Here is a 19,598-nt window from a genome sequence, read left to right on the forward strand (position 1 = left end):
GTCTATAATGGCTAAAAGAATGGCAAAGGTGATGCCAAAATGGATAGATACAGATTAACATGGTTTTATGGAGGGGAGGCAAACATTTGACAATATTATGAACATTGATCTAAAGGGGAGCAGAATGTAAGAAAATACCACTGTTGTTGGTTGGTCTTGGTGTAGAGAAAGCATTCAACAGGATAAGATGGGAGTTTATGAACAGGGCAATGGAAGCATTTGTATTCCCTGATAAAATTATAAGGTTGATTAAGAGGATATATTAGTGATTGGAGGTGAAAATTAAAGTGGGTGGCTTTTTCACTGATAATTTTCATTTGCAGTGGAACCAGGCAGGGGTGTCCTCTTTCCCCTTTGTTATTTGCATTATATTTAGAACCACTGGCAAAGAAATTAAGGGACTTAGATAAAACCAAGAAAAGGACATTTCTGTGTTGTGGCCTTTTGTTGTAATATCTTTTCAGGATACAAATTAATGAAGCTAAAACAAAGGCAATAGCTGTAAATTATGTACCCACACATACATTGGTTCAGCAATATCCATATTTATGGGGACATGATAAAATGAAGTACTTAGGAGTATTGATTAAAAAAAGGATTCTGGTGTAGCAGCTAAGAATATGTGGGAAGAGACTAAACAAAAGATAATACAAAAACTATGAAACTAGAAGCTCTGTTATATGGATATTGATAGCAAGATACAAGCAGTTAAAATGTTTTTAGTCCCTTTAGTTTTATACATAGGTCGGGCATATTTTTATTAACCAGAGGAGAAATGGTGGCTAGTAATGAAAATTTTTATCTGGTAGAGGAAGATGTCAAAAGTCAAGTTGGATAAGCTGGTTCTTCCGATAGAACTAGGCGGTTTAGTATTACCTGATTTGAAGGAGTATTTCAGAGCTACACAGTTAAGGCTCCTATACATAGCACAAGCAGAAACCTATAATTCAAAGTGGAAAGGGATGATGATGAAACAGGAGGGAAGCTCAAAAAACAAGGAGAGACTGAGATTTTGGATACAGATCCTTAAGGAGAATAGCAATAATCATACAGAATATTATATTCATAAAGTAGAAGAAAGTATTCTAAGAACTAAGCCAGCATGGGAATGGAGAAAGGAGATTCTGCTGATATGGATGACTGCAATTGGGGATACAGACAATAGGCAAGAAAGGGCTTGAATTTATTGGAGAAAACTGGCAAAAGAAACAAGGTATTGGGGAGCAAATTATTAGAGAGAGAAAGAAAGGTAATGGAATGGAAAGAGGCCAAGAATTTATTTGAACTGTAGTCTAGAAACTGCCTTCCCTATCAAGGATTGATATCAGAGTACAGGAAAAGTGAAAGAAATAGGGGGATCTTAAGCGAAAGACTAGCACTGGTAGTGCTTTTAATAGAATCTAGAACAGAAGCTTCTCAAATTATGCTATCAATCCAAACATATCAATAATTCATCCACTAAATCCCCTAGGACACAAAGAATTCTTCATACCAGAAACAAAAATCAAAATAAATTATTCACTCAAATATCTAGGTATTATTTTCACTCACCCTCAACAGGAAGTAATTAAAAATAATCTTTATAAAACGTGGTCCAAGGTCCTGGAAGATCTCACAAAATGGAAAAAAATCTAAAACTTTCCCCACTTTCTAAGACCGCAATTATAAAAATTAATATCCTCCCTAAAATTCTCTTTCATTTCTATGCCATCAATCAGAATATTCCTAACAGTTTTTTCTCAAAAATGGAAACTTTACTAGGTAAATTTATCTGGTACCCCAAGAATACTAGGATTAGTTACTCCAGACTCACCCTCCCAAAAGAGAAAGGAGGCATGGACCTCCCTGACTTTCAAACGTACTATAACATAATTAATGCTAGTTGTATCATACGCATAATCGATTTCGAACCTTCAAATAAATGTTGGCACTCCCTTTGGATAAAAATCTACTACTATCACATTAATGATTCCAAACTGAACACGAAAGCCATCCCTTTCCTCAATACCAAAACTCTTAAAGACTTTAAGATTCATCCTACATTAGTGAAAAATACTCTTTGCTTCCAAAAGCTCATAACATCCTTAAATTTAAAGAATTCCTTAATTATGGCTCAACCAATTCACTTAAATCCCAACTTCAGATTAAATAATAATAAGTTAAATCTAGACAAATTTCCAGTCATCAAGAACTGCCTAATTTGGGATTTTTATAAGGTCAAGAATCTGTCAATTGATTCTATTATAGCATCTTTAGCTGTTAATAAACATATATAATTATTAAATATTATATCTAATAACTTTTTTTTACAGCTGAGGGTTAAAATAACACCATTACAATTTCAGCTTTATCAACAATTAGCAGCTCTGCTTATGCTAAAGACCAAAATGTTATCAAATACTTATAATTTAGTATCAAAAATAAAGCACCAAGACACAATCTTCTACTCCAAGTATTGGGAAAGCCAAAACAAGGAATTAACTGTTGACCAAAAGTTAGTGGCAATTGATTTAACTCTAAACCTATCCCCTTTCAAAAAATTAATTTACACTCAGTTTATGATAAACAATAATGCCTATCACACACCTTTCTTTTTGAATAAAATTAACCCCACTGTACCACCTCTTTGTCACATATGCTCTAACTCAGTAGCCGATACCTTACACATACTGTGGTCCTACAAAAACATATACAAATTATGGTGCTCTTTGAGAGCACAACTCAAGAAAATGGGATACATGAAATCCACTATTTCGTGGAAAATGGCAATTCTAAATATATTTCCCAATTCTTACAACTTTGAGTCCAAACATATCATTGTAACACTGTGCGCTTTCCTTAAAACCTATATAACACTTAATTGGCTAGCCAGACTCAAAACATCTTGGAAAGAGTTTAAAACATTTGCTACTAAATATGTTCTTGTGAGCAAACTAGGTACAATAAGTCAAAAGAAAATAAAATACTTCCAGAAATACTGGAAAAGCCTCGTAGAAATACTTAATTAGACCCTTATCTTGCTACCATTTCTATCTTCATTTAAAAGTTTCCTATTTAACTCCATATACCAAAGGCCTGAACCCTATCAGTTGAGGATTGTGAAGATCCATCCAGTTTCCTCAGAGATATAAGTAAGTTGTGTTTGAGCATACCTTTTGATTGTACTAGTTCAATTCATTCTAATAATTTTTGGTACGGCATTCTTTATAAATGACAACCGAGTGTATATAGTTTAATAGGTAGGCCTAGACATATGGTTACATACGATTTGTGTGAGAATTTAATAAGTATATCACTGTTTTTGCAAAACAAGTGAATACCAAATACTGTTTTATATGAGTCTAAGTTTATCTCTAACTGCTGTACTAGCACTGCAATTCATATGTTTGATACTTTAAATTTCCTGTTTTGATTGTATGTAACATACTTTACCATGAATAAAATGAACAAAAACTTATGAATGAAACAAATAAAGCCGGATATAGAACTAGAATACAATGAAACACTGATTTTAATGAAGCACTTTTCATCTAACCTATTGGTTAGACTTCTTCAGAGAAAACAGCATCAAACTTAAATAAACTTATCAATTAAAACCATGTGATAAAGCCCAAAATTTAAAAGGGCATGACATTCCATATAAAAAGTTTAAAAAGAGCAACAGTTTAAAGTGGAGCGGCATATGTCCATCTAGCCAACAGTCACTATTTTATTTATATTAAAACTCATTAATTAATAGAAGTCTATATTTAAAAATATATATATATAAATACACATAAGTAAAAAATCAATAAATACACATATAAATATACAAATGTGTAATTATATATAAATACATAAATAAATAAACATATTCAACTATATATCAATTTCATCTAAGTAAACTTTTCAATTTCAACAAACACATAAGAGAGCATTTATTGTTTAGCCCTGGGTGGTAATATGCGAAAAGTCTAATTTGCCAGTACAGTTCTAATTTTTCCAAAAATAAACTGATGGGTCCACCCCATCAGTCTATTCAGTTTGTTGTATTACCCAAAATTTAAAAGAATGATGTGGGAAAGTTTTAACCTTTAGCTAATGCATTTTCTTCCTTTTGTCTTTGAATACTGTAAACATGCTCATAAATTCTGTCACGTAACCTATGATCAGTCCTTCCAACATAGAAAGATGGACAGAATTCACATTTAGCCACATAAACAACTGATTTAGAATTACAATTAAATTTCTTGTTACTTGCTAGTTTAATACCATTAATTGTTATGGCAGCACCAATTTCAACATATCTAGAAGAAGGACAATTACCACATTGTGTCATTCCAGGGTATTTACTTATTGACATTTTATTTCTCTCAAACATGTTTTTAAATTTTAAACCTTTCCTTTAAACTAACTTTGGTCTATCTCCTACTTTATTAATAACATTAATGTAATCTTGTAGTCTTGTAGGAACCTCCAATTTTTGTTAATACTTTTCCTAATCTGTTTGGTTTCTACACAAAATGTCATAATGAAGGACAGACCAATATTATTACTATTAGATGAAGTATTTAACTCAATATTGTTCACACTCATTTGACATGCTGTGTTTTGTTTCGCAAGAATAAGCATATATACACCTACATTCCTTTTATTTTTAACTTTTTCTATTAAGCTATCTATCATAGTTTCAGGATAACCTCTTCTGACAAACATATTTTTCAATTGGAGACATTCCAACACAAAATCATTAGATGTAGTAACCATATGTGCAGCACGTACTAAATGGCCTTTCACTGCAGACCGCTTATGATAAAATGGATGAGAGCTGGTAAAATGAAGGAAAGTATTGCAATAAGTAGATTTCTTATATATATTTGCCTGCCAAATACTCTCCAGTCATTTTTTCATAAGAAGCACATCCAAAAAATGAAATCTGTTCTTCCTGAAAATCATAAATGAACTCTAAAAAATTAGAATTGTTGTTAAAATATTTAATCACTTCATCAGCCTAGTTTTTATTGCCTATAAATAGCATAAAAATATCGTCCAAATGTCTAATGTAGAATTTAATATTCCTACATATCTGTTCATCCAGGAAAACAAAATTGTTTTCCTACTGTGGCATTACCAAATTCGCATAACTTGAGACACAAGGGGAACCCATTGCCACACCTCTGATTTATAAATAAAAGCTCTTATTAAATGTAATACAATTTTTAGTAAGAATAATGTCAAGAAGCTCCTCTATCAAAGAAATCTCAGCTTGTGGTGCATCAAACATTCTCATTCTTTGACTAACCCATCCAATACCTTGGTCATGGGGAATACAGGTGTAAAGATCCTTTACATCCACTGTGACAACATTTAAATTCATGTCACAGTCAAACCTGTTCAATTTTTCTAAAAATGACCAAGAGTCTTTAGCTATGTTCTTTTCTCTCATTACATATTTCTTTAAAATATTATCTACCATTTAAGCACATGCATAGGTAGCTGATTGCCGTTGACTATTGGTCTAAATGAAAGATTGGTTAATCCCTTATGAATTTTGGGTAAACCAAACATAGTTGGGACAATAGGTGCTAACATCTGAATATAATTGTACATATTACCATCAATTTTTCCTTCAATGAATAAATCATTAAAATAAATTTTAATTCTCCAGTTGGCTATATTATATTCATTCAAGGAGGCTGGTTGATAGGCTTCTGAATCTAAAATAGATTGAATTTTATTTTTATAATCTATAAGGTCCATAAAAACCAGACCCCCACCTTTGTCGGGTTTCATAACCCTCACCTGAGATTCACAAAGAACTTCCACTAGTTGTTTTTCTTCAATAGTCATATTGTGTTGAAACCTAAGGTTCCTACTATTTTCACAATAAAGCATTCTTAAATCTAATTCACACACTCTTTCAAAATTTTGTAAAACAACATCTAGAGGTGGATTATAACAACTAGAAACTCTACAGGTTTCACTATTAATATGATTAGCACCTAATAAAATCCATAGATTTAATTTTCTTACAAACATTTTCAAATCACATTTTAATTTAGCAATGTTCATTCTTCTTGAAGGGACAAATGTAAGCCCCTTTGCCAAAATGTCCGCCATTTCTCTGGTAACATTAAAGGAAGAATAGTTATAGATGGAAAAATTGCCTCCAGTATTAGTAATTACAACAGGAGAATTCCTAGATGTAATTTTAGATATTATCTCCTGTTATTGTTCCTCCTGCATTGATTCTGAAATGGGTGCTGTTTGCCCTTGGTAAAACCCTGACCTGATGAGGAATTAGGGTGTTGATTATACTGATTTGATTGATTGTTCTCACCATAAAACCGTTGATTATCATTATGGTTATGAACAGCTTGATTAACACTTGTCATCTGACATTTAATTTGTTCGCTCCTTCTAATGTTATTACTACTTGCAGCATAGCTGGTAGATGGTTCTTCATTAGAAAAATGCTGTTCAGTATCATTATTTTCTCTTACAAGGGCTACATTTGATGTGTTATTAGCACTCAAACATGAATTAGGTACATTTTGACTGTGGAAATCCATATTGTGCCATTCTTGAGAAGGTGGTGGTAAAGGATACGCAGATTTATTGTGATATTGCAAACGGTCCCTCTCCAGCTTTTTAACTTTAATAGATTTTAACTTAACAATATGTTGATCAGTACTGTGGAATATACAAGTATAATCATACCTATATCTTTCAAAGTCAACATGGGACCTAATATCCATATCGAGCTGAGTAATAGAGTCTTGCAGATCTTTAACTAAGTTATGATAATTCCGACACATAACTTCAAGCAATTGTAGACCTTGTTTATTAAACAGCTCGATCAACTCTGCATAAAAAACTGAATCTAATATTAGCCCTGTTAAGTATTGCCAAAAATGAAACCCTTTAGGGACAATGTTCTCTTGTATGCAGATATTAAAACACTCAGTTTCAAGATTCAGTTTTTTAAATTTTAGCAGATTTCTATCTAGTTCATTTAATTGAACTGGAAGCGTGGTAACAATTTCAGTCACATTTCCCCTTGCTTGTATATTAACATTCACTGACAAGCCCAAAGGTATAACAAACCAGTCCTGTAATGTCAGAAGCCCGCCAAAACCAGTAGGATGCTGTTGTCCTACTAATTGCAGACCTTGCCCATTAGTGTTAACAACATCAGCGTTAGCATTCGTATTTGATACAATATTTGAAACAATGTTTCTTTGACTAGCATTATTAACTATGTCTCCACCAGGTCTGCTTATGTTATTAACTCGGCTAGATGTTATCAGTTTGGTGTTATTCAAGTCAATTTGAACAGGGGAAGCACTTACATTCAAGCTTGAACCCGCCTGGCTCAAAACAGCATTCCCTTTTATATTGTTATTCAGTTCGCCACTCTGTATACGCTGTTGCAGAAGATTCTGACTCGACACAATAGAGTCCATTCTAGTGCCCATAGAATCAATCCTCTGTGTCAACACTTGAATGAGAAGCGTTAGATTACCCGGGGTCTCTTCATTTCTCCCCGACAGATTAAATGATTCATCTATAGTATCCAAACGTTCTGTAACCATAGCTTCTCTAGACGACCAAACCACGAATAAAACAAACAAAAACTTATGAATGAAAAAAATAAAGCCAGATACAGAACTAGAATGCAACAAAACACTGATTTTAGTCAAGCGCTTTTCATCTAACCTATTGGTTAGACTTCTTCAGACAAAACAGCATCAAAGAAATTAAATCTTAAATAAACTCATCAATTAAAACCATGTGATAAAGCCCAAAATTTAAAACGGCATGAAATTCCATATAAAAAGTTTAAAAAGGGCAACAGTTTAAAGTGGAGCGGTATATACTGAATACACTAATACATATAACACCTTAAATATTTTCATGTAGGCACCGACTAAGCACATATATTATGTCCATCTAGCCTACAGTCACTATTTTATTTATATTAAAACTCATTAATTAATAGAAGTCTTTATTTAAAAAAATATATATATAAAAATACACATAAGTAAAAAATCAATAAATAAACATATAAATATACAAATGTGTAATTATATATAAATACATAAATAAATAAACATATTCAACTATATATCAATTTCATCTAAGTAAACTTTTCAATTTCAACAAACACATGAGAGCATTTATCATTTAGCCCTGGGTGGTAATATGCAAAAGTCTAATTTGCCAGTACAGTTCTAATTTTTCCAAAAATAAACTGATGGGTCCACCCCTATCAGTATATTCAGTTTGTTGTATTACCCAAAATTTAAAAGAATGATGTGGGAAAGTTTTAACATGTTTGGCTAATGCATTTTCTTCCTTTTGTCTTTGAATACTGTAAACATGCTCATAAATTCTGTCACGTAACCTACGATCAGTCTTTCCAACATAGAAAGATGGACAGAATTTACATTTAGCCACATAAACAACTGGTTTAGAATTACAATTAAATTTCTTCTTACTTACTAGATTAATACCATTAATTGTTATGGCAGCACCCCAATTTCAACATATCTACAATAAGGACAGTTACCACATTGTGTCATTCCAGGGTATTTACTTATTGACATTTTATTTCTCTCAAACATGTTTTTAAAATTTAAACTTTTAATTGAAACTAACTCTGTCTTTCTAATTAATCCGTCTGGAGGCAATTTTTCCATCTATAACTATTCTTCCTTTAACGTTACCAGAGAATTGGTGGACATTTTGGCAAAGGGACTTACATTTGTCCCTTCAAGAAGAATGGACATTGCTAATGCCAATGCTGGAGCATTTCTCCCCGGGCCTCCACTGAAAACAGGCTCTGTGGAACCTAGTCGGACATTCCCGGTCAACAAATGTTAAATAAAAATAAAAAAATAAATAAAAATAAAATAAAATAAATTAACGTGATTTGAAAATGTTTATAAGAAAATTAAATCTACAAATTTTATTAGGTGCTAATCATATTAACAGTGAAACCTGTAGAGTTTCTAGTTGTTATAATCCACCTCTACATGTTGTTTTACAAAATTTTGAAAAGTGTGTGTGAATTAGATTTAAGAATGTTTTATTGTGAAAATAGTAGGAACCTTAGGTTTCAACACAATATGACTATTGAAGAAAAACAACTAATGGAAGTTCTTTGTGAATCTCAGGTGAGGGTTATGAAACCCGACAAAGGTGGGGATCTGGTTTTTATGGACCTTATAGATTATAAAAATAAAATTCAATCTATTTTGGATTCAGAAGCCTATCAACCCGCCTCCTTGAATGAATATACTATAGCCAACCAGAGAATTAAAATTTATTTTAATGATTTATTCATTGAAGGAAAAATTGATGTTAATATGTACAATTATATTCAGATGTTGGCACCTATTGTCCCGATTATGTTTGACTTACCCAAAATTCATAAGGGATTAACCAATCTTTCATTTAGACCAATAGTCAATGGCAGACAATCAACTACCTATGCATGTGCTAAAATGGTAGATAATATTTTACAGAAATATGTAAAGAGAGAAAAAACATAGCTAAAGACTCTTGGTCATTTTTGGAAAAATTGAACAGGTTCAACTGTGACATGAATTTAAATTTTGTCACAGTGGATGTAAAGGATCTTTACACCTGTATTCCCCACGACCAAGGTATTGAATGGGTTAGTCAAAGAATGAGAATGTTTGATGCACCGCAAACTGAGATTTCTTTGATAGAGGAGCTTCTTGACATTATTCTTACTAACAATTTTATTACATTTAATAAGAGCTTTTATTTACAAATCAGAGGTGTGGCAATGGGTTCCCCTTGTGGCTCAAGTTATGCGAATTTGGTAACGTCACAGTGGGAAAACACTTTTGTTTTCCTGGATGAACAGATATGTAGGAATATTAAATTCTACATTAGATATTTGGACGATATTTTTATGGTATTTATAGGCAATAAAAACGAGGCTGATGAATTGATTAAATATTTTAACAACACTTCTAATTTTTTTTAGAGTTCACTTATGATTTTTAGGAAGAACAGATTTCATTTTTGGATGTGCTTCTTAAGAAAAAACGATTGGAGAGTATTTGGGAGGCAAATATATATAGGAAATCTACTTATTCCAATACTTTCCTTCATTTTACCAGCTCTCATCCATTTTATCATAAGCGGTCTGTAGTGAAAGGCCAATTAGTACGTGCTGCACGTATGGTTACTACATCTAATGATTTTGTGTTAGAATGTCTCCAGTTGAAAAATATGTTTGTCAGAAGAGGTTATCCTGAAACTATGATAGCTTAATAGAAGAAGTTAAAAATAAAAGGAACATAGGTGTATATATGCCTATTCTTGCGAAACAAAACACAGCATGTCAAATGAGTGTGAACAATATTGAGTTAAATACTTCATCTAATAGTAATAATATTGGTCTGTTCTTCATTATGACATTTTGTGTAGAAACCGAAAAGATTAGGAAAATTATTAACAAAAATTGGAGGTTACTACAAGATGACATTAATGTTATTAATAAAGTAGGAGATAGACCAAAGTTAGTTTATAGGAAAGCTTTAAATTGTAAAAACATGTTTGAGAGAAATAAAATGTCAATAAGTAAATACCCTGGAATGACACAATGTGGTAACTTTCCTTATTGTAGATATGTTGAAATTGGTGCTACCATAACAATTAATGGTATTAAACTTGTAAGTAAGAAGAAATTTAATTGTAATTCTAAATCAGTTGTTTATGTGGCTAAATGTAAATTCTGTCCATCTTTCTATGTTGGAAAGACTGATCATAGGTTACGTGACAGAATATATGAGCATGTTTACAGTATTCAAAGACAAAAGGAAGAAAATGCATTAGCTAAACATGTTAAAACTTTCCCACATCATTCTTTTAAATTTTGGGTAATACAACCAACTGAATATACTGATAGGGGTGGACCCATCAGTTTATTTTTGGAAAAATTAGAACTGTACTGGCAAATTAGACTTTCCGCATATTACCACCCAGGGCTAAACGATAAATGCTCTCTTATGTGTTTGTTGAAACTGAAAAGTTTACTTAGATGAAATTGATATATAGTTGAATATGTTCAGTTATTTATGTATTTATATATAATTACACATTTGTATATTTATATGTGTATTTATTGATTTTTTTACTTATTTGTATTTTTATATATATTTTTTTTAAATACAGACTTATTCTATTAATTAATGAGTTTTAATATAAATAAAATAGTGACTGTAGGCTAGATGGACATAATATATGTGCCTAGTCGGTACCTACATGAAAATATTTAAGGTGTTATATGTATTACTGTATTCAGTATATGTTGCTCCACTTTAAACTGTTGCCCTTTTTAAACTTTTTATATGGAATGTCATGCTCTTTTAAATTTTGGGCTTTGTTTATCACATGGTTTTAATTGATGAGTTTATTTAAGTTTTAATTTCTTTGATGCTGTTTTGTCTGAAGAAGTCTAACCAATAGGTTAGACGAAAAGCACTTCATTAAAATCAGTGTTTCGTTGTATTCTAGTTCTTTATCCGGCTTTATTTGTTTCATTCATGTAACGTACTTTAGTTGAAAGCCGGTTATCATGTTATATTTGTTCTATATATCAAAAAATATAATAAAAATTATATTAAAAAAAAAAAGAAAATGCACACTAAAAAAAATAAAAAGAATCTAGAACAGAAGAGGCTGTTAAAAAGGAAGAATTAGTAGAGCATTAAAGATATTGCATGCATACAGCTCAACTGCCCAGATTTTTGCCTCATAATTTTTGATCTCCTCTTCATAACATTTGCAGTTTTCTAGCAAATCACTGAGGATTGAAGTAATTAAATAATAATAATAAATAATGACAGACATTTCAGTTTCAGACTTCATATCCTTCAGAAAATATATAACAATGCAAAACCTGTTATTCTAACAACTTTCTAAGTTTATAGGAGAACTTTTTAAAATCTGTCCCTATTTTTGTGCCTTTGTCCCCATATTATTTCTGGCTGTGTCCAGATTTCTTGTGCTGAGATGTTGAGAGGTATGATTGCATGATAACTGTAACAATCAATCAGAGGAGTTTAGAAAGGATTAGGAAGAGAGCTTGGATAAGCAATTCACAAAGAAACAATGGGGGAATATATGTATGTCTCCGAAATATGCAACAAAATCTAGAAAACTTAGGATTGTTGCTTGGATGTGTTTACATAGGTATTATTATACCCCAAGTAGACTCCAAATAATTTTTCCTCAAGTAGTCAGAAAATGTTGAAGGTGTGATGGGGAAGAGGTAACTGGGAACAAATTTCCTGGGAGTGTAATGAGTTGGCAGACTTTAAACATTCCTTGCACACTGCTCTGTCAGAAATACTGGGTGAGTAAATTGGTGTAACTAAGGAAATTATTTTTTTGAGCTATGATACAGAATCGGAATTGCCTAGACATAGTAATGCCTTGCTGAGTCTAATTATGGTGGCTGCCAAAAAGCAATTACTAGAAAATGGAAAGCAAAATCTAAAATCAACTGCACTAGAAGTAGTGGGGTCTGTGTTCATGTATCAAAAAAATACAGTGAATGGCTACTAATCGAACGTCAAACAGCGAAAGTTTAACATTTCAAAAATGCATAACAATAAAAAAATAATTCATTGAATAACCATAGTTGGCCAACATCTTGAACATAACCAAACAAGGTGGGGGGCTATGCCCCCACACCCCCCAACTATATATACCAACTCCAGGATCGCACTACAGTGGAGAATATAGCAAATTTAAAATATGTCCTTCACTTACCTTATGCTTTACAGTACTTGCTGGTTGTTGGCCAACTATGGCCATTCGATGAATTATTTTTCGTTGTTATTAGTTTTCAGAACGTTAAATTTTTTGCTGTTTAACGTTCAGTTAATAGGTGTTCACTATATTTTTCTTTCAATACATGAACATAGACCAGAAGTAGTGAATATAGTAACAGATTAAACAACTGGAATTGGGATTTTTAGAAAAGAGTGGGAGCAAATTACATAGAAAAAATGGGAACTGTGAGAACAATACATGCAGAGGAGGAATGAGGATTTGATTGCACTATGTAATGTTTAACAATGACTGGATAGATTATAAGTGATGTATAATGTTTGCAACAAAAATTATGTTAATATGTTTTGTTTTCATTTATATAAATGTATGATCACCTGTGTCATACATGATAATTTTATAAAGATGCTTCTTGTTTAAAAAAAAAAAAAAGATGCACTACAGACAAATTAAGTTATGAATAATTAGCAATATGTACTGAAATCAGAAAAAAGTTTAGATGTCCAGGATGGCACAGTGATAAAGCAGTTAACATTGTCACCTCACAGCAAGAGATTCTTCAGTTCGATTCTTGGCTGGGGTGCCTTCTGTGCAGAGTCTGCATGTTCTCCTTGTATTCATGTGGGTTTCCTCCGGGTGCTCCGGTTTCCTCCCACATTATAAAGACATGCGTCTGGAGCTTTTCTCCCCAGGCCTCCACTGAAAATTGGATCGTTCCAAGTCAGACTTTCCTGGTAAACAAATGTTAAATAAAATAAATAAAAATAAAAATTGCTGCACAATGATCAACAAGTTGATTAGACCTCTCCCAGTCTGAAAACTTCAGCTCTGAAATCAGGCCAGATACAGCTATTTGGGGAAAATCAGATCTGAAGTAGTTTACTTCATTTGATCTTCAACCTGTGGGTCTTCAGATCCATATCATCTCCGACCCTGCCGCTTTTTCCAGCTGTGGCTATGAGCTCCATCCTCCTCCCCTTACCCATAATGCCCCTGTCTCCCTTCAGATCTCGTTTGCTGCCTGAGAGGAAGCAGCATGGTCCGAGCTCCAGTACATTTACAGAGTAAACAACTCTCATTTTGGATACCTTTCTACTGTCCTTCTTGTCTCAAACCTTTTCTGTACCTTCTCGGGTTTATCGTATTTTTTTTCTGGTAGGCTTTTCTATCTTCCTCCCCTCCTTTCTTTCTCATTGTAGTGTGTGTGTGTGTGTGTGTGTGTGTGTGTGTGTGTGTGTGTGTGTGTGTGTGTGTGTGTGTGTGTGTGTGTGTGTGTCACTTCCAGTCCCCCTGTCGTATATACGCTGGGTTTAACCCCAGAGCTCTTAAGGACAGGTGGGACAAACTTATTGTGAAGGGCCTGTTGCCTTCCCCTTCTGGGACGGACGTCCTTCCTTCTCCTCCTAAGAAAGCAGTGGCTGCTGCTTCATCGTCCCCTTTTTCAGCCTCTGGGACTCACTATCCCACCAAGAAGCCTGGGAAAGGGGATAAGGTCAAGAAGGATCGGCCTCACAAGCACTCCCCTGACTGCTCGTTGGAGGCCGGCCCCCCGAAGACTAGGCTTGTTTCCAGGCCTGTTTTCACTTCTGCTCCATTCCCCAAGGTTCTCCCCTGAGCCCGAGGTTATCGTTAGCTAGTCGCCCCCTAAGCCCTCTCCCCACCAGCTCTCCCGGTCCACTTTGGCGTGGTCTTCCCGCTCCACCCAGAAGCCTTTTGGACGCGGAGATTGACAAGATGATGCGGAGATTTATTTGCACTCAAATCTAGATGGGGGGGTCTTGCCAGGGCCTTCTCCCACCAGAGCGGGCACCTTCTAACCAGTTTTCAGACCTATTACTCCTTCTCTGATCCGACCTGTGGTTTTGGAGCCATTGGATCAGAGAACGGTTGGAGTCGAGGGGTCGGTGCCGATGGTACCGTGTAACTCGATGCCGGCCAGTGCCCTGAGTTTGTCGGATCTGACTAGATCAGATCCGAGCTCTCGGAGCTGTAGCCTTGTGATTGGACTTGAGGGGGTGTTTTCTGCTCTGAGCTTGTCGGAGAGAAGCATACCTCTCAGCTTCTTGGCTCTTTGAGGCTTGGCTCTGACTCCTCGGTCAGATCAAAGGGTAGTGACTTCCATCAGTTTAGCCCAGGAGGTCCATTCCCCCTCTGCATTCAACATGGTGGAGAGTGTTCTAGCAGAGTTGAGGCCTCTGACTATTTCATCTTCAGAGTCCATCCAGACCCCCCTGGTCTTGAGTGCAGGTCCAGCCATCTTGCCTCTCAGGGACAGCCCGCCGTAATGCCCCAGGATGTTCCGACCTTGGAACAACCTGCTTGCAAGACCTCCCCAGAGAGACCTGTAAAAGGAGGCACTTGGACTCTCCTCCAGAGTCCATCACAGAAGACATGGACCTGGATGAAGGGGAAGGTTCCCCAAGATCACCCCCCACCCCCCGAGGATGTCTCCTCTTGCCGATCCACTCGTGGATTTGATTACATCTAGGGCATGGAAGGAACCGGACACCATAGAGCCGATACCCAAACACATGGACAAGGTTCTGAGTCCTTCTGCTGAAAAACTACACTAGTATAAGTGGTCCCCTGTAGATGCTATGCTGGTGGAGGTGGCCACCAAGAAGGGACTCACCCAGGAGAGTTCCACGGTCCATCCGCCTGACCGAGAGTCAAGGACGTTGGATCACTTTGGGAAGCAAATCTATGCTTCAGCGCCCTTCTGTGTGAGGGAGCTGAACTACATGGTGCACATTATTTGACTTCAGAGAGATCTAGTCAAGGAAGTCATGGAGTCGGCCCCAGGGTCCATGTTGGCAGAGGATAAGAAGATGTTTGATGCATGAATAGCCACCCTAAAGTCTGTAGATAACACATCCATGTGTTTGCTCTCCCATGCCACAGAGGGAGCCGCACGGGCGGCAGGGTCAGGCATTGCCATCCAGCGTCATGCCTGGCTCCGCTTATGTTAGTTCTTGAAGCCCTTCAAGGGGTCTTTCACCAACACCCCTTCTGATGGTTCCTCCCTGTTTGGGAAGACAGTCAGAGAAACTTTAGTCCACAGCTAGAAGGACTGAAAGACACTGTCTGCCATCGGGTTCCACTTCGCCCCACCTTAAAGGTCTTTTTCCAGGAACCAGCAAGGCCAGAAGAAGACGTGGTTCCGAAAGTCTCAGGTGTTTTCCCAGGACACTCAGGACTTATCATCCCCCAGAGAGAGGGGGATATGACAGACGCCACCCTAGAGGCAGAGGGGGGGGCCTAGTAATTTCAGGTCCTGAGAACCTTTCTCAAATAAACCCAAGTAGCAACCCTGAAGGGTTGCCTGGCTGTCCATCTCTGGAGGCAGTCAGGGGTCATTTGTCACTTCACCCACTAGCATGGGATTCCATCACTACAGATCAGTGGGTGTTACAAATCAAATTCAGAGGACATTTTGTTCCCTTCAGGGATCCACCCCCTTCCACCAAAACTTTCCCGGACATTCCACCCATGAAGCGGGAGGAAGCAGTAGTACAGGTAGAATCACTAATGAGAAAACGAGTCATCCAACTGGTCCTCCAAGACCAGTCTGGATCTGAAGTTTATTCCAGGTTTTTTTTAGTGCCAAAAAAGACGGGTGACCTCAGACCAAAATTGGATCTGTCCCAGTTGAACCTGTCAGTAACCAAGACAAAATTCCGGATAGTCACGATTCAATCTATTCTGCCTTATCTGCAGAACAGAGACTGGACGTGCTCGATTGACCTCCAGGATGCATACTATCACATCAAGATGCACAGGCATTCCTGGAGGTTTCGTTGGTTCCGGCTGGGAGCCAGTCATTACCAGTTTCGAGCCCTCCCCTTCATTCTCACCATAGCCCCTTGGGTGTTTACCAAGGTAATGGCAGTAGTAGCGACTCACCTGAGGCTTCAGGGCATTCAGGTCTTTCCATACCTAGATGACTGGCTCCTTGCCACCCCCTCAGAGCATCTACTGCATCAGGCTAGGGACTCCTTTTTTCAGCTAGCCAACAAGTTGGGCATCACGATCAACATGAAAAAGTCTGCTCTCCAACCAGTCCAAGTTCTAGATTTCATTGGGGCAAGGCTGGACACAATACAATCACAGATGTTTCTCACCTCAGTCAGGTTATGCACCTTGAGGCTGCATGTCTTACACATTCTTCAGAACCATTTTCCAACAGCCGATGTGATGTTAAGAGCTTTAGGTTCTATGGCGGCAAGGATAAATCTTCCCCCATGGCATGCCTTCATATGAGAGTACTGCAGTGGACTCTAGCAGTACAGTGGTCTCTTTTAGACCTTCCCTTATCCTTCCCAGTGAGAATTTCGGAAGTTTGCAGGGACTCCCTGTGGTGGTGGATTCAGTCCTTGGATCTACTCAAAGGCTGTCCCTTTCAACCCCCTTTACCCCCAAACCACAGTGATCACGAAAGCCTCCCTAATTGGGTGGAGGGGGCATTGCTTGGGAAGGACAGTCCAAGGCATGTGGTTCCCTTCCAAGACCTATCTGCACATCAGTGTTCTAGAGATGAGAGCGGTTCTTCTTGTTTTGCAGGATCTACATGCTCATCTTCCTTTGGGAATGATTGCTGTTCAGATGGACAACATGTCAGTGGTCTGGTATATCAACAAACAGGGGGGAACCAGATGTTATCCCTTGTGTCGAGAGGCCATGAGATTGTGGGAATGGGTGAGCTCCACTGGCCGTTTTCTGGTGGCAACACACATCTCGGGATGGTCCAATATTTTAGCGGACAGGCTCAGCAGATCTATCCTGATGCCTTACGAGTGGTCTCTGAAGCCTTCAGTAGTGGAGCAGATCTTCCTAGAGTGGGGTCGGCCTTGCTGCAATCTCTTCGCGTCTCCTTCCAACTGTGAAATGCAGTAAGTTTTTCTCTCTGAACCCCCCCCCCCGGGGGAAGTCCCCAGAGATGTTCTGATTCATGCTTGGCCTCCTGGGATTCTTCATGCTTATCCCCCTCTTCCCCACATGTCGAAGTTTCTGCAGAAAGCCCGAAGGCTGGGGAGCACTATGATCCTCATAGCTTCATTCTGCCCTCATCAGGTTTGGTTTCCCTTACGCAGGTCTCACCTGGTTGTTCCACCATGCATCTTGGATCCGGTCCTGGACCTGCTTTCACATCCCTCGGGGATTCCTCACCCAGGTCTGGACAGTCTGAAGCTCGCTGCTTGACTGCTCCAATTCCCATGATTCTTAGGACTCCCTCTCTGTCATCTCCCATTAAATCCATTCTGGTGGTGGCTCATAAATCGTCCACCAGGCAAGTTTATCGTAGTAAATGGAAACATTTTTCTATTTGGGCCATGGAGAGGTCTTTGGACCCTTTCACTGCACCACTTTCAGCAGTCTTAGATTTCCTAGCTAGCATTTTTCATCAGGGTGCTAATTCATCTACAGTGAAAGTTCAACTAGTCGCCATTTCTAACTTTCATGTTAGGGTAGACATGTCTTCGCTGGCTTCGGCTAAACTTTGTATGACCTTCCTCAAAGGTGCCTTTCTTCTCAAACCTCTGGTTAAGGACCCCATCCCTCTGTGGGACCTTACTTTGTTGTTGCAGGCATTGGTTTCTCTCCCCTTTGAGCCTGTGGCATCTGCATATCAGCAATTTTTGACCTGGAAAACTGCCTTCTTGGTTGTCATCACATCTGCTAGAAGAGTGTTGGAGATTCAGGCTCTTTCTATCAAAACCTCCTACTTGATCTTTCATAAAGATAGAATATCATTATGCACAAATCCATCCTTCCTTCCCAGGGTAACTTTGGAAGTCAATATAAATCAGATTATTAATTTACCAGTATTTTTTCTGAACTACCAGAACAAGGGGGAATATAAATTGCATTTACTGGACGTACATAGGCAGTTAAGGTTTTATCTCCACAGGACTAAACCTTTCCGCAAGTCTGATCAGCTTTTTGTGTCCTATGCCAAGCTCTTCTTTGGTAAACCTGTCTCAAAAGTGACTGTTTTGCTGGATTTCACAATGCATTGGCCGGGTTTATTCAGATAGAGGTTTGTTTCTTCCAGGAAAAGTGAAGGCTCATTCGACCCGATCTATGGCTATGTCAGTGCCCTTTTGGTCTAGAGTCTCTTTGGATGATATTTGTTCAGCTGCTACTTGGGCCTCATCTCATACCTTTATCTCTCATTATAAACTGGATTTGGTCTCTAGGAGTAGAGCATCCTTTGGCTCTGTGGTGCTCCAGAATATCCTTCCATGAGGGCCTCCCAAGATTTAGGTAGCTGGGGACTCTGTCCCACAGATTGAAGATCAAATGAAGTAAACTACTTCAGATAAAGAAGTTATGTACTCGCCATAATATTCCATCTGAGTACTTCTACTTCATTTGTCTTCAACCGTCCCTTCCTCCTTCCCCCTAACCTTATCCTTTGGGATTTGACATGTCCTTTGTACCGGACAATTGTTGCTGGGATCTTTGGTTCTGTTAGGGCTAAAGCTCTTTTATGATATTGGTGTTGGAGGATAAGGTGTTATTAGGTCTGGTATCTGTTATAGGTTAGGCAGCAAACTCGATCTGAGGGAGAAGGGAGACAGGGTAATTATGGGTAAGAGGAGGAGCATGGAGCTCAGAGCCGTAGCTGGAAAAAGTGGCCGTGTCGGATCTGATATGGATCCGAAGACCCACAGGTTGAAGACAAATGAAGTAAAAACTACTCGGATGGAACATTATGGTGAGTACATAACTTCTTTTTACTGGCTAGTAGTTACACTGCTTGGATGCCAGCAAAGAAGAAA

The sequence above is a fragment of the Protopterus annectens genome, chromosome 8.part0 (assembly GCF_019279795.1).
Source record: "Protopterus annectens isolate FY-2018-M chromosome 8.part0, PAN1.0, whole genome shotgun sequence".
Classification (NCBI taxonomy): domain Eukaryota; kingdom Metazoa; phylum Chordata; order Ceratodontiformes; family Protopteridae; genus Protopterus; species Protopterus annectens.